Here is a 15,882-nt window from a genome sequence, read left to right on the forward strand (position 1 = left end):
ATTCAGCCGACAATAGCAGCCAATGTGTGGTGTTCAGTGACAGGGATTATAATTGTGCCAGAGGGGATGGCAGGCTCCTAACTAACTGTGCTATTTTATGTGTTCGTAACTTATTTTGTACATAATGTTGGCTACTACCATCTCTTATGACCGAAAATAGCTTCTGGATATCAGAACAGCGATTACTCACCTCGAACTGGACAAAGATTTTTTTTTTTTATGAGTCTGACTCGAAGGATATATTGTTGCTCCCGGACAATGTCCAAATCCCTGTCATTCACATGAAGAAAAGACAAGGGCCGCTGATAAGGGTACCTTGTGAGAATTTGTCTGCGAGTGGGTAACCTGCCTCTACTATCCGCTCTATCGGCCAATGTGCAATCACTGGAGGATATACTGGATGAGCTCCGTTCGATACTATCCTAACAACAGGATATTAAAAACTGTAATATCTTACGTTTCACCGAGTTGTGGCTAAACAACGACAGATGATACACAGTTGGCTGGGTTTTCCATGCATAGGCAGGACAGAACAGCTAAATTCGGTAAGACGAGGGGTGGGGGTGTGTCTATTTGTCAATAACAGCTGGTGCACAACGTCTAATATTAAAGAAGTCTTGAGGTATTGCTTGCCTGATTTAGAGTACCTCATAATAAGCTGTAGACCACAATATCTACCAAGAGAGTTTATCTATATTTTTCATAGCCGTATATTTACCGACATAAACCGATGCTGGCACTAAGACCGCACTCAACGAGCTGTATAAGGCCTTAAGGAAACAAGAAAAATGCTCGTCCAGAAGCGCCACTCCTAGTGGCCGGGGACTTTAATGCAGGCAAACTTCAATCCATTTTACCACATTTCTAGACCACCTTTTCTCCACATACAGAGAGTTACACAAAGCTCTCCATTTGTCAAATCTGACCATAGTTCTATCCTCCTGATTCTTTCTTAGAAGCAAAAACTAAAGCAGGAAGTACCGGTGACTTGCTCAATGTGTGGTCAGATGAATCGTATACTACAGGACTGTTTGCTAGCACAGACTAGAATATTCATCCAATGGCACTGAGGAGTACTCCACCTCAGTCACCGACTTCATCAATAAGTGCATTGACAACGTCACCACAGTGACCGTACGCACATAACCCAACGTGCTGCCGCTTTCAAGGAGCAGGACTCTCCTAAGAACCCCGCTATGCCCGCAAACGAACGATCAAACAAGCAAAGTGTCAATACAGGACGAATATTGAATGCTACTACACCTGCTCCGATGCTCGTTGGATGTGGCAGGGCTTGCAAACTATTACGGACAACAAAGGAAACCTAGCTGCGAGCTGCCCAGTGACGCGAGCCCAGCAGATGGTGTCACGTTCTGACCAGTATATGGGGTTATTTGTATTTGTAGGTTGGTCAGGACGTGGCAGAGGGTATTTGTTTCATGTGGTTCGGGGGTTATGTGTATTGTAGAGGGGTGTTTTATTTATGTTTTCCGGGTTTTGGTTTATGTTCTATGTTTTGTATTTCTAGGTTCATTCTAGTTCTTTGTATTTCTATGTCTAGGTAATTGGGTGTTGGACTCTCAATTGGAGGCAGGTGTTTTTAGTTGCTTCTGATTGAGAGTCCTATATATAGGTATGTGTTTTGTTTGTAGTTTGTGGGTAGTTGTATTTCGCACTGCTGTGAGTATTAGCCTGTGAAACTGTCGGTCTGTCGTTCTTTGTTTTCTTGTTTTTCTGTGTTCACATTTAGCTAATAAAATATAATGATGAACATGCAACCCGCTGCGCCTTGGTCCTCTCTACCCAACGACACCCGTTACAGATGGGCTAAATTCCTTTTATACTCGCTTCGAGGCAAGCAACACTGAAGCATGCAATGAGAGCACCAGCTGTTCCGGATGACACTCTCTGTAGCCAATGTGAGCAAGACCTTTAAACAGGGCAACATTCACAAGGTTGCGGGGCCTGATGGATTACCTAGACGTGTACTCAGAGTATGTGCGGGCCAACTGGTACGTGTCTTCAGTGACATTTTCAACCTCTCCCTGAACGAGTCTGTAATACCTACATGTTCCAAGCAGACCACCATAGTCCCTGTACCCAAGAATGCGAAGGTAACCTGCCGAAATGACTACAGTCCAGTAGCACATGTCGGTAGCCATGAAGTGTTTTGAAAGGCTGGTCATGGCTCACATCAACACCATCATCCCGGAAATCTTAAACCCACCTGGACAAAAAGGAACACCTATCTTAGAATGCGTTTCATTGACTAAAGCTCAGCGTTTAACACCATAGTGCCCTCAAAGCTCATCACTAAGCTAAGAACCCTGCGACTAAACATCTCCCTCTGCAACTGTATCCTGGACTTCCTGATGGGCCACCCCCAGGTGGTAAGGGTAGTCAACAACACATCTGCCACGCTGATCTACAACACGGGGGCCCCTCCTTGGTGCTTGCTTTGTCCCCTCCTGTATTCCCTGCTCATCCATGACTGCGTGGCCAAGCACGACTCCAACACCATCATAAAGGTTGCTGATGACACATTAGTGGTAGGCCTGATCACCGACAACAATGAGACAGTCTATAGAGAGGAGGTCAGGACAGTATGGTGCCAGGACAACAACCTCTCACTCAAGGTGAGCAAGACAAAGGAGATGATCCCTGACTACAGGAAAAGGAGGGCTGAACATTCCCCATGCAAATCGACAGGGCTATAGTGGAGCGGGTCGGGAGTTTCAAGTTCCTTGGCATACACATCAACAGCAAACGACAATGCCTTTCCCCCTCAGGAGACTGAAAAGATTTGGCATGGGTCCCCAGATCCTTAAAAAGTTCTACAGTTGCACCAGAGAGCATCCTGACCGGTTTCATCACCGCCTGGTATGGCAACTTCTCGGCATCAGACCATAAGTTGCTACAGAGGGTAATGGGTACGACCCAGTACATCACTTTGGCCAAGCTTCCTGCCATCCAGGACTTATATACTAGGCGGTATCAGCAAAAGACCCCCCCAAAAATGGTCAAAGACTCCAGTCATCCAAGTCCAAGTGGTACCGGAGCGTCTTGTCCAGGACCAAAAGGCTCCTTAACAGCTTTTACCCCCAAGCCATATGACTTCTGAACAAGTAATCAAATGTGGCTCGTCACTTGGATTTGGTCTTATGTCGCAAAATTTGAGAAAAAAAAATTACGTTGGTAAAAAGTAGAGACTCAGAGCTACAAAATGTAATATAATATACTGCATTTGAGGAACAATGGGAAAGTAATTCTGCTTTGAAAGTTGGTAAACTTACTTTTGAGAAAAGTGCCTTTGAATGTTTTGGTAGCTACTGGAGAGCTCTCCTTTGTCTACACCCATTCAGCATTGTTCACACCCTCTTAAGCCTTAGCCCCACACATCTCTTTAAGGATTCAGATGGGCCGATAATTATCCAATTCCAAGTGGGTGTGGACTGAGAACAGGTGGAAAAGACCAGAGGGATCACTACACACAGTACAACAATAATTATATTAATTGAAATGCTAAATCCTTTGCATATGAACGCTCACTCATTTGAGAATAATTGCAATTAATATACATTTACGCCCAGTATGTCGTCATAATTTCTGTTGGAATCCGGTCCATCTGCGGACAGTCAGTTCATCAGCGCCTCCGCTTCCCTGAAGATCAGTCTTTCGTGGTTAAAATGGATACCATGTCGGTCTGCGCATCTCAAGTTAAGATCATTTCTAGCTGCAGACTAGTAATTAGTATCTACAATTTGCTCTTATTCTGTAGGGATCGATAGTCTCAGGGTTTAAGGATTCACATGTGAGGTCATCTGCTAAACAGTGAGTAGTGTAGTAAAGATTAAGACTAAAAGTGGTAGTAGCCTACAATAAGGAACAATTCCAGGTAAACAAAGTGTCCAGATATTTTTTTTAAATAAATATTAGATGACGCTTACCCAGACACACTTGTCTAAATTGATGGGTCAAAATGCTAGAACCCCCAGCCACTTCCAGTGGTGGAAAAAGTACTAAATTGTTATACTTTAGTAAAGGTAAAGATACCTTAATAGAAAATGACTGAAGTAAAAGTCACCCAGTAAAATACTACTAAAATCTTGTAAGATGAACACATCCTCCGCTGCACCTTGGTCTCATTTAAACGACGGCCGTTACATTGAGTAAAAGTATTTGGTATTAAAAATACTTAAGTATCAAATGTAAATGGAATTTGCTAAAATGTACTTAAGTATAAATAATTTAAAAATTCCTTATATTAAACCAGTCGGCACAATTGTATTTTTTTTTATTGATGGATAGCCAGGGGCACACTCCAACATAATTTACAAACAAAGCATTTGTGTTTACTTAGTCTGCCAGATCAAATGCAGTAGGGATGACCAGATATGTTCCCTTGGTAAGTGTGTGAATTAGACAATTGCTGTCAAAATGTAACAAGTACTTTTGGTGTCAGGAAAATGGAGTAAAAGGTACATTATTTTCTTTTGGAGTGTAGTGAATTAAAAGATGCCAAAAATATAAATATTAAAGTAATGTACAGATACTTTAAAATACGAAGTATTTTTTGCTATTTTTACTGAAGTACTTTACACCACTGCCCAAATGCCTTCACACCATACTTTATACTATTACACACACGCACTGATAGTACATAGTATTCCATACATAAGTTATTGCCATGCAACCTGAGTGAGGTGCACATGTACAGTACATAAACAGATGCATGTGCTCACAAATATATATATATATGTAACGACTGCCATGAGAGAGAGTGGACCAAAACGCAGCGGAGTTAGTGTTCATCATATTTACTTAAGCAAGAACACTATACAAAAACAAAACAAGGAAACTGACAGCCAAACAGTCCTGTCAGGTGAAACACAATGACAGAAACAATTACCCACAAAACCCCAACGGAAAAACATGCACTTATGTGTGACTCCCAATCAACAACAACGAACTTCAGCTGTGCCTGATTGGGAGCCACACACACACGGCCCAAAACAAAGAAATACAAAAACTTAGAAACAGAACATAGAACGCCCACCCAATGTAACACCCTGGCCTAACCAAAATAAAGAACAAAAAACCCCTCTCTATGGCCAGGGCGTTACAATATATATATATATATATATATATATATATATATATATATATATATATATTGTAGACACTTGATACGGTCACATGATATTGTTGCGGTATGTCACAAAATCATGTTACAACCACACATATCAATATTCATTTTAAATTTCGAAATGTTGCTAAGTGGATGGGTCTCTACAGGTCGTGTAAATGCTACAGCCAAATGGTTACTTACAATATCAGAAATAGTGTCAATGTAAATAAAATACACAGTATGTACAAGAACAATAGCAATGTCAGTGATAGATGAGGTAGTTATGCATACAATCTGGGGTAAAGTGGCTGAGCAGCAGGATAAAAAATAAATAGTAGCAGCAACGTATGGCGTGAGTGTTAGGAGAGAGTCATTTGAATAGATGCACTGCAAATAGTGCTGATGACTGGTCCGTCAGAACCACGCATGAACAAGGGAATCTACATTCGGGGAGCCTGTTTCTGTCCTGCCCTTGACTTTGGTGCAGAGCATGTGATCAAATCAAATTATTAGTCACATGCGCCAAATACAACAGATGAACAGTGAAATGTCCATAGCCTCTGTCGCAAAGCTCCCTGATCTTCTCAAACAGATGGGAACTGGCTGCATAGGGTCAGAAGGATAGTGCACCTGCAACCACCAAAAGAACAGTAAGATAATTAAATTACAATTGTCTCACCCCTGTCAGTTTGTCATTACCCAGCTCAGTGAAAGGTATATGCCTGCCTCCCATACACACACACAAACACACACACACACCGTTGTGGTCGGAAGTTTACATACACCTTAGCCAATTATATTTAAACTCAGTCTCTCACAAATCCTGACATTTAATCCTAGTAAAAAAATCCCTGTTTCAGATCAATAAGAATCACCACTTTTTTTTATGAATGTGAAATGTCAGAATAATAGTAGAGAGAATGATTTATTTCAGCTTTTATTTCTTTCATCACATTCCCAGCGGGTCAGAAGTCTACATACACTCTATTAGTATTGGTAGCATTGTTGCCTTTAAATTGTTTAAGGTTAAGGCGTAGGGAAAACTGGCCACCTCTTCTCTCCATTCAACTTTCCAATGTACTCGAAAATAAGATGGATGACCTCATATCACATAATTGCTACCAACGCGATGTCTCAAAACTGCAATATTCTCTGCTTTTCTAAAACATAGGTCTCAGACAAGATACCCCCCATGGCTATCCAACTCGATGGATTCTCCATTCACCGTGTGGACTGGACAGTGGGGTCAGAGAAATCGAGAGGGGGAGGGGTTTGCTTCTTCATCAACAACAGCTGGTGTGCTGACTCGAACACGGTGGAAGTGTTAGCAAATTGTTCACCCGTCTTGAAATACCTGATTGTCAAATGCCGACCCTTCTACCTCCCAAGGGAGTTTTCAGCTGTTATCATGACCCTTCGTATACATTCCACCCCAGGACAAGGAAAATAATAAGCTGTCACTTACAAACTGTGCAAGGCTATAAACAAGTGGGAAATCTTTCATCCAGAGACTGCTTTTCTGATTGCCGGAGGATTTTAATTCCGCGTCATTAAGACTCATGATGCCCAACATATATCAACACATCTCCTTTACCACTAGGGGCGATGGAGTTGAAGACCATTGTTATTCTACCCGCAAGCATACAAGGCCCTCACTCACACACAAGCACACCCTCTCTATCTCTCTCTCTTGCACACTCACTTTCCTGCACTCTCTACCCCTCTTTCTCTCACTCTCCATGTCCTCTCTCGCTTCTGATGCAATTGACCACATCAATTCATTTATTTTCCTCCGAGTTGTGGAGGCCTTAAGGTTCAAAGTAGAGTTAGCAGACATGGTAAATACGACACATGAACACATGATGCTTACAGCTCATGGAAAGGGATGGGGGGTTTCAAACTTTGTGGTCTGAAGATTCTCCATCTTTTTTTCCTAATAATCTCCCCCTGTCTATGCTTTCAACAGGCATACACACCATGCGTAGTACTTGGTATTCGGTTAAGGGTAATGTTGTGGATGTTTGTGTGCTTCTGTATGTTTTTTTTAAATGTTAGTCTAAAAGAAATGTCAGATAATGTCTAGATATTTTTTTATAGTGGATCAAGTTTATAAATTGCCTGGCTGGGCTGATGAGACAGTGGATTGTGCAGTCAGATGGAACTGAGTAAATAGGTATTTTAACGTCATAGATTTAGCCGGAATAGACACTGTCTGGAATGCAGTTTTAACCAATCAGCATTTATGATTCAGCATTCACTGTGTACATTCTTATATTAAACAAAATTTTAAAGTCAAACAAAGTCTCTCCATGTACACCCTGGAGCAAATCATGAGAACAGGGACATTTAAAATGTTTTAATGTTTAACATAACTAACAAAATTACATTTAATGAAAATTGACCCTTAATAAGTCCAATATAAACTAATGTATTACACGAGACAAACTTCAAAAATTCAACAGCACAATGGCAGAGTCATGTCTTAAGTGTAAAACTAACAATGACTCAATAAGCTATGCCTTCTGGGAATGCTATAAAGTCCAAAATTCAAGGGCAGAGTTAGAAAGTTGGCTGTCAGAAGTATTACAATGTAAATGTACTTTTAATCTGTCTGTCTGCATATTTCAAGACGTGGCATATGAGAGCGCAATGAGAAACCCAATGGGTTGGACAATACTTTTTCTCGTCAATCATCTTGAAAAAATGTAAACTTAAACTGGAATTCAACTAATCCTCTATCGTTAACACAATGGAAAGATCAAATGCTTTATTATCTAAATGTTGAATGTCCGTGGGTGACGGAAAAACCCCAAAATGTTGCCGTTTGAGGCTATGTGATAGAGTAATGCAGGCGCTGGAGATGGTGTAGGCAGGTGGGTCTGGGCAGGGGTAATTTTGGGATGTTTATGAGCTTATGTATGTTTTTTGTATGTGGAAGTTTTGTATTGTGTAAAAATAATAATCTAATATTACAAAAAAATGTTTGTTCCAAATAAGACAATAAGATGAAGAAATGAACATTGTTTCCAATACATACATAAAATGAAAGATACTGAAAAGTGTTACCTAAAACTTGGAAACAATAGCGATCACAGTTTTAATTAACAATGAGTTTACACACATGAATGTCTCAGTTAAAACCACATCTACAAGAAGTCTATATTAGTTCAAATGATCTCTTCCGCCTTACAGCATGGGGAGGGGGCAGGTATGCTATGCATTCAGATAACATTTGTTACCACGCTAGCGAACAACCAGGGGCCACACCAATACAACGATCATGTTGAATGCCTTGGTTAGTATCATCATCTTATTAGGAAGCCAAATTCAAGGTAAACATTTTAGTCTTTCATTGTATCCAAATTGTGTATATAATGTAAATGTATTTTTTATTTTTTATGTATTATAAGTAACGAACGCATGAACGACACCATTTTATCTTCTTGTTGGGAAATAATATTGTTGTTTTTGTAGGCCTTCGTGTTTACTGTTACAAAATATTTGATTTGTTTTTCTATCTTATAAACGACATACTTAAACACTACATATGCACACAGATACCGACACAACACAAACAAATACATACACACACACACAAACACACAAAAAAACATACATACACACTTTTACACATTTTCTGCTCTGTTCTTTATTTTACTCGTATTATCTATCCTGATGCCTAGTCACGTTACCCTGCCTTCATGTACATATCTACCTCAAATACCTCGTACCCCTGCACATTGATCTGGTACTCCATGTACAGTTGAAGACGGAAGTTTACATACACTTAGGTTGGAGTCATTAAAACTCATTTTTCAACTACTCCACAAGTTTTTGTTAAACAAACTATAGTTTTGGCAAGTCGGTTTGGACATCTACTTTGTAAACAATTGTTGAAAAAATTATTTGTGTCATGCACAGACAGATTATTTCACTTATAATTCACTGTATCACAATTCCAGTGGGTCAGAAGTTTGCATACACTAAGTTGACTGTGCCTTTAAACAGCATGGAATATTCCAGAAAATGATGTCATGGCTTTAGAAGCTTCTGATATGCTAATTGACATCATTTGAGTCAATTGGAGGTGTACCTGTGGGTGTATTTCAAGGCCAACCTTCAAACTCAGTGCCTCTACTTGACATGGGAAAGTCAAAAGAAATCAGCCAAGACCTCAGAAAAAAATTGTAGACCTCCACAAGTCTGGTTTGTCCTTGGGAGCAATTTCCAAATGCCTGAAGGTACCACGTTCATCTGTATAAACACCATGGGACCATGCAGCCATCATACCGCTCAGGAAAGAGATGCGTTCTGTCTCCTAGAGATGAATGTACTTTGGTGCGAAAAGTGCAACTCAATCCCAGAACAACAGCAAAGGACCTTGTGAAGATGCTGGAGGAAACAGATACAAAAATATCTATATCCACAGTAAAATGAGTCCTATATCGACATAACCTGAAAGGCCGCTCAGCAAGGAAGAAGCCACTGCTCCAAAACCGCCATAAAAAAGCCAGACTACGGTTTGCAACTGCACATGGGGACAAAGATTGTACTTTTTGTAGAAATGTCCTCTGGTCTGATGAAACAAAAATAGAACTGTTTGGCCATAATGACCATCGTTATGTTTGGAGGAAAAGGGGGAGGCTTGTAAGCCGACGAACACCATCCCAACCGTGAAGCACGGGGGTGGCAGCATCATGTTGTGGGGGGTGCTTTGCTGCAGGAGGGACTGGTGCACTTCACAAAATAGGTGGTATTATGAGGATGGAAAATGATGTGGATATATTGAAGCAACAGCTCAAGCCATCATTCAGGAAGTTAAAGCTTGGTCGCAAATGGGTCTTCCAAATGGACAATGACCCCAAGCATACTTCCAAAGTTGTGGCAAAATGGCTTAAGGACTGGAAAAAAGCTGAAATAAATAATTCTCTCTACTATTATTCTGACATTACACATTCTTAAAATAAAGTGGTGATCCTAACTGACCTAAAACAGGGAATTGTTACTCAGATTAAATGTCAGGAATTGTGAAAAACTGAGTTTAAATGTATTTGGCTAAGGTGTATGTAAACGTCCGACTTCAACTGTGTGTATATATACCGTGCATTCAGATAGTATTTACACACCTGGACTTTTTCCACATTTTGTTGTGTTACAGCCTGCACCCATAATGTCAAAGTGGAATTTGTTTTTAGAAATGTTTTGTAGTTCATACAAAATATAAAGCTAAAATGTCTTGTCCATAAGTATTCAACCCCTTTGTTATGGAATGCCCAAAATATGTTTAGAAATAAAAATGTGCTTATTTAACAAATCGCATAATAAATTGCATGGACTCATTCTGTGTTCAATAATAGTGGTTAACATGATTTTTGAATGACTACCCAATCTCTGTACCACACACATACATTCTGCATTGTTGGGAAGGGCTGGTAAGCAAGAATTTCACGGAAATGTCTACAGTTGTATTTGGCGCATGTGATAAATACAATTTGATTTGATATTACCTTAGCAAAATGTAGCTGATGATAATGTCAAACAGTCTAATGCTTTCGGTAATTTCCTTTGGATTGTTTTATATAAGCAAGAATGGGGAACAAGTGTCACAATGCAAGTTCTAGCATGAAATCCGTGTTCAGATTAAATTAATTTCAGTTCATTCTCATATTTTTCTTTAGGAGAAGATTATGACTGTTTCCCAGAAGTTAGAGTGAATCGGAACACTGTGTGGAATGCTTCACCGGGGGCTCACCTGAAGATTAACTGTTCTGTTGCGTTCTGTCCCAACTCATTATTACCACCTGTCTCATGGTGTAAATATGATGCAGAAGGGCATTGCGTTGCTGTCAACATTAATGCTCACATTCAAACATGGTGGAGAGATTTGACAGACAGTACAGGCATTTCATTTCTAGTTTTTGTCAACATATCCAATCCAGATTCTGGTCTATACAGCTGTGCATTGCAAAGCAGTGTAGGTCATTCCATCAATGTTACTGTCTCAGGTAAGCAGTTCATTAATCACTGTTCTCAGTTTGTAATACATATTGCATCAGTCAAAGGTTATAATGTTAACTTATTTTGTCGGACACAAACTCAGCTTTACTAATACACCATTGATATTTGATCCGTGAGTGTTGAGTTGGTCACTGGGCACACCACGTCATTTCAAAGTGGAAATGTGGGTAATATTTGGTTGAGATGCTGATCAATGAGATTTCAAACTTTTATTAACCCCCTCAAAAAGATAGCTAGAAGTGTGTTGAATTCCCAATGTGTTATCATGCTTTTAACCATCTAAAAGCACAACCAAATTCAAAAAATGTTTTTTTTTGTTGGTTAGTGCAAGTGATCAATGGTGTTTGAGATTCTGCACATGTTATTATAACAAGCTCTCCACAGACCAGCGACCTTTGCATGTTATCTTGAAGATGCACGCTTTCTATGATTTACATAAGAAATGTATAGGTCACATTGACCTCAAAATGTGGCCGTGGATGTGTTACTCATTTTACGGTTGAATAAATACTGATAAATTAGTTTGTAAGATAGCCTAGAGATAAAGCTATTTACTGTATTACAAAAGTAATATTGAATTGTTTGGTTGACAACGCAACTAAATCTTAACATTTTAAAGGTGATGTGTCTAATGCTTGGATAGTTGTATCCTGTCTCTACTGACCTTACTGAACCCATTCACTTTCTCAGCCTTCTGTCTCTGGACTGAGATTACTCATGATTATTAATTATGTTGTTTTTAATTTGCTTGTTATTTGTTGCTGTTGATGTACAGCCCTTTGACATGTTTGTATATTATGACTAGTACTATAAAAGTAGAATAAATTAATATACATTTTATCTGAGCCACTCGCTTAATCCTATTCTTTAACTGTCACGTCCTGGCCAGTATATAAGGTTAATTGTTTGTAGTTTGGTCAGGGCGTGACAGAGGGTATTTGTTTTATGTGGTTCAGGGTGGTGTGTTTGGTTTAAGGGTGTTTGTTTTAGTAATTCCGGGTGTTGGTTTATGTTTAGGTATTTCTATGTGGAGTCTAGTATGTCTGTTTCTATGTCTGGTGAATTGGTGTTGGGACTCTCAGTTGAAGGCAGGTGTTGTCTATCTGCCTTTGATTGAGAGTCTCATATATGAGGGTGTGTTTTGTGGGTGATTCTTCTGTGTTAAGCCCTATGCTTTTCCAGACTGTTAGTTGTTCGTCTTCGTATTTTGTTATTTTGTATGTTCATTCTTATAGTTAATAAAAGTCAAGATGAGCATTCACGTTCCTGCTGCGTATTGGTCTACCTTTTCCGACGATGATTTCGTTATATCGTCAGAGGACGAAGACAACCGTGACATTAACTTTTATTTTTTGTTTAGATGGAGACGTCAATACAACAATTTCTTAACTTATCGACAAGTTAATAGGCTATTTATTGTATTGCAATAGTGATACTGAATTGTGTTTGGTTATCAACACAACCAAATATCAACATTTGAAGGAGATGTATCTTTTCTACCGCTGACTTAGTCTGGCTTTAATTCCAGTTGTCTGCAAATGAATAATTCATATGTTGGATTCATGTCTCCATCTTAACCAAAAATCTATGTTAAAGAATAGGACTAAATCAAATCAAACTTGTAGAAAAAAGAAGGATGTGAAGCGCTGCTAAGGTACACAATATTAGGTTTTTGTAGACAGAAGGTGCTCTTTGGTAAAATGGGTAAATTGATCATACAAACGAAAGGAGGGCCAAGGCACTTCATATAATTAATTAAAATGCCTTTATTTGAATGGCATGTTCAATGGAAACAAAGAGTAAAAACTGTGACGCGTTTTGGCTGCATGGCCTTCGTCAGGGAGTACAAAGATATAATAATAGAATGTCCTCTTTTGAACAGCATTTTCCAATCAACCCTGATTTGAAGAGGGAGTGGTTACAGAATTCACTGGAAAACACCCAGTTTTTTATATCTATATTTAACTACACACTTCAGTTAAGAACAAATTCTTATTGACAATGACGGCGTACCCCGGCCAAACCCGGACGGTGGCGCCCTATGAGACTCCCAATCACGGCCGGATGTGATACAGCCTGGAATTGAACCAGAGACTGTAGTGACACCTCTTGCACTCAGATGCAGTGCCTTAGACTGCTGCACCACTCAGGAGCCCAGTGAGCAATACTATACACGTAAAAAGTGAAATAGATATGTTCTAAACTTAAATATGACTAGGCAAAGAGGTAGGAATTATAATTTTATTTTTTTCACCTTTATTTAACCAGGTAGGCCAGTTGAGAATAAGTTTTCATTTGAAACTGTGACCTAGCCAAGTTTAAACCTCTTGCGACAACAATTCCGTAAGCGGGACCGAGTTTAGTGAAAAATCAGAGCGCCATATTCAAAACCACAAATCTAATAATTTCTATTACACTTCTCCTGAATCGAACCACGTTGTCCGATTTCAAAAAGGCTTCACAGCGAAAGCAAAACATTAGATTATGTTAGGAGAGTACATTGACACAAATAACCGCACAGCCATTTTCAAAGCAACTACATGCATCACAAATACCCAAAATACAGCTAAATGAAGCACTACACATTGACGATCTTCAGCAGATGACACTCGTAGGACATCATGTTACACAATAAATGCATTTCTTGTTCGATAAAGTTCATATTTATATACACTGCTCAAAAAAATAAGGGAACACTTAAACAACACAATGTAACTCCAAGTCAATCACACTTCTGTGAAATCAAACTGTCCACTTAGGAAGCAACACTGATTGACAACACATTTCACATGCTGTTGTGCAAATGGAATAGACAACAGGTGGAAATTATAGGCAATTAGCAAGACACCCCCAATAAAGGAGTGGTTCTGCAGGTGGGGACCACAGACCACTTCTCAGTTCCTATGCTTCCTGGCTGATGTTTTGGTCACTTTTGAATGCTGGCGGTGCTTTCACTCTAGTGGTAGCATGAGACGGAGTCTACAACTCATACAAGTGGATCAGGTAGTGCAGCTCATCCAGGATGGCACATCAATGCGAGCTGTGGCAAGAAGGTTTGCTGTGTCTGTCAGCGTAGTGTCCAGAGCATGGAGGCGCTACCAGGAGACAGGCCAGTACATCAGGAGACGTGGAGGAGGCCGTAGGAGGGCAACAACCCAGCAGCAAGACCGCTACCTCCGCCTTTGTGCAAGGAGAAGCAGGAGGAGCACTGCCAGAGCCCTGCAAAATGACCTCCAGCAGGCCACAAATGTGCATGTGTCTGCTCAAACGGTCAGAAACAGACTCCATGAGAGTGGTATGAGGGCCCGACATCCACAGGTGGGGGTTGTGCTTACAGCCCAACACAGTGCAGGACGTTTGGCATTTGCCAGAGAACACCAAGATTGGCAAATTCGCCACTGGCGCCCTGTGTTCTTCACAGATGATAGCAGGTTCACACTGAGCACGTGACAGACGTGACAGAGTCTGGAGACGCCGTGGAGAACGTTCTGCTGCCTGCAACATCCTCCAGCATGACCGGTTTGGCGGTGGGTCAGTCATGGTGTGGGGTGGCATTTCTTTGGGGGGCCGCACAGCCCTCCATGTGCTCGCCAGAGGTAGCCTGACTACCATCATTGTAAATAAGAATTTGTTCTCAAACTGACTTGCTTAGTTAAATAAAAATAAATAACATGTATCGAACCTGGGCTTGGTTTAAAACCCTGGATTAGAGACCACATGGTTAGCTGTAGATAGGTGCTGCCCAGCCTGGATATAACGTTGAAAATATGACGTTGTTTCAAAGGTCCAAATTCAACAGATTTTATACAAGGTTTTCCTATGTTGAAAATTGGTTATTATGATGATCCTGTGATTGAAATTTCACCCTCAAAAAAACATTTTACTTAGAATACTTTTTTCAAATCCAATGTATTTTCAGTTTGTGCCCAATGGGTGATGAATATGTTCTGTTTAGCAGGCGAGAGGAAACTTGTGGTAGAGCATGGCGAAGAGAATGAGAATAAGCTGGGGGAAGGTACAGTATGACCCTCTCACTCACTATACTTTCTGTATGACCAAATAACCTTTGCCTTTAGCTATTCATTAAAGAATAATGTACTTTTTCAATCTCAGTCACCTCACCAAAACTGCTTTGCTATAATGTCATTGATGTTTGATCCATGAGTGCGTGTTCAGTTGGTCAATGATGAATAGTTTCTGTTTAGCAGGATAAAGGACATTTGTGGTAGAGCATGGTGAAGAGAATGAGAATAAGCAGGGGAGGTATGACATTCCCACTCACTAATTTCTGTCGTAACTACCATTAATGCGAATTAAACGCTATTTATCAAATAAACTATTTGTAATTATTACGCAATTAAACTAATAATATAACAATTAATTAATTGGGGCTACGGGGTAGCAATGAACCCTGAGATGGGATTGCTAGCAAGGCTGGAAATTCAAAACATGAAAAATCTAATAATTTCAATTTCTCAAACAATCAACTATTTTACACCATTTAAAAGATAAACATCTCCTTAATCTAACCACATTGTTCGATTTTCAAAGAGGCTTTACGGCAAAAGCATAAAGTTAGATTATGTTAGGACAGTACATAGCCACAAAAGTACAAACATCCATTTTCAATTCAAGGTCAGGCGTCACCAAAAGCAGAAACCAGCTAAAATTATGCACTAACCTTTGACAATCTCCATCAGATGACACTCCTAGGACATTATGTTATACAATACATG

The sequence above is a fragment of the Salmo trutta genome, chromosome 39, assembly GCF_901001165.1.
Source record: "Salmo trutta chromosome 39, fSalTru1.1, whole genome shotgun sequence".
In the NCBI taxonomy this organism is placed as follows: domain Eukaryota; kingdom Metazoa; phylum Chordata; class Actinopteri; order Salmoniformes; family Salmonidae; genus Salmo; species Salmo trutta.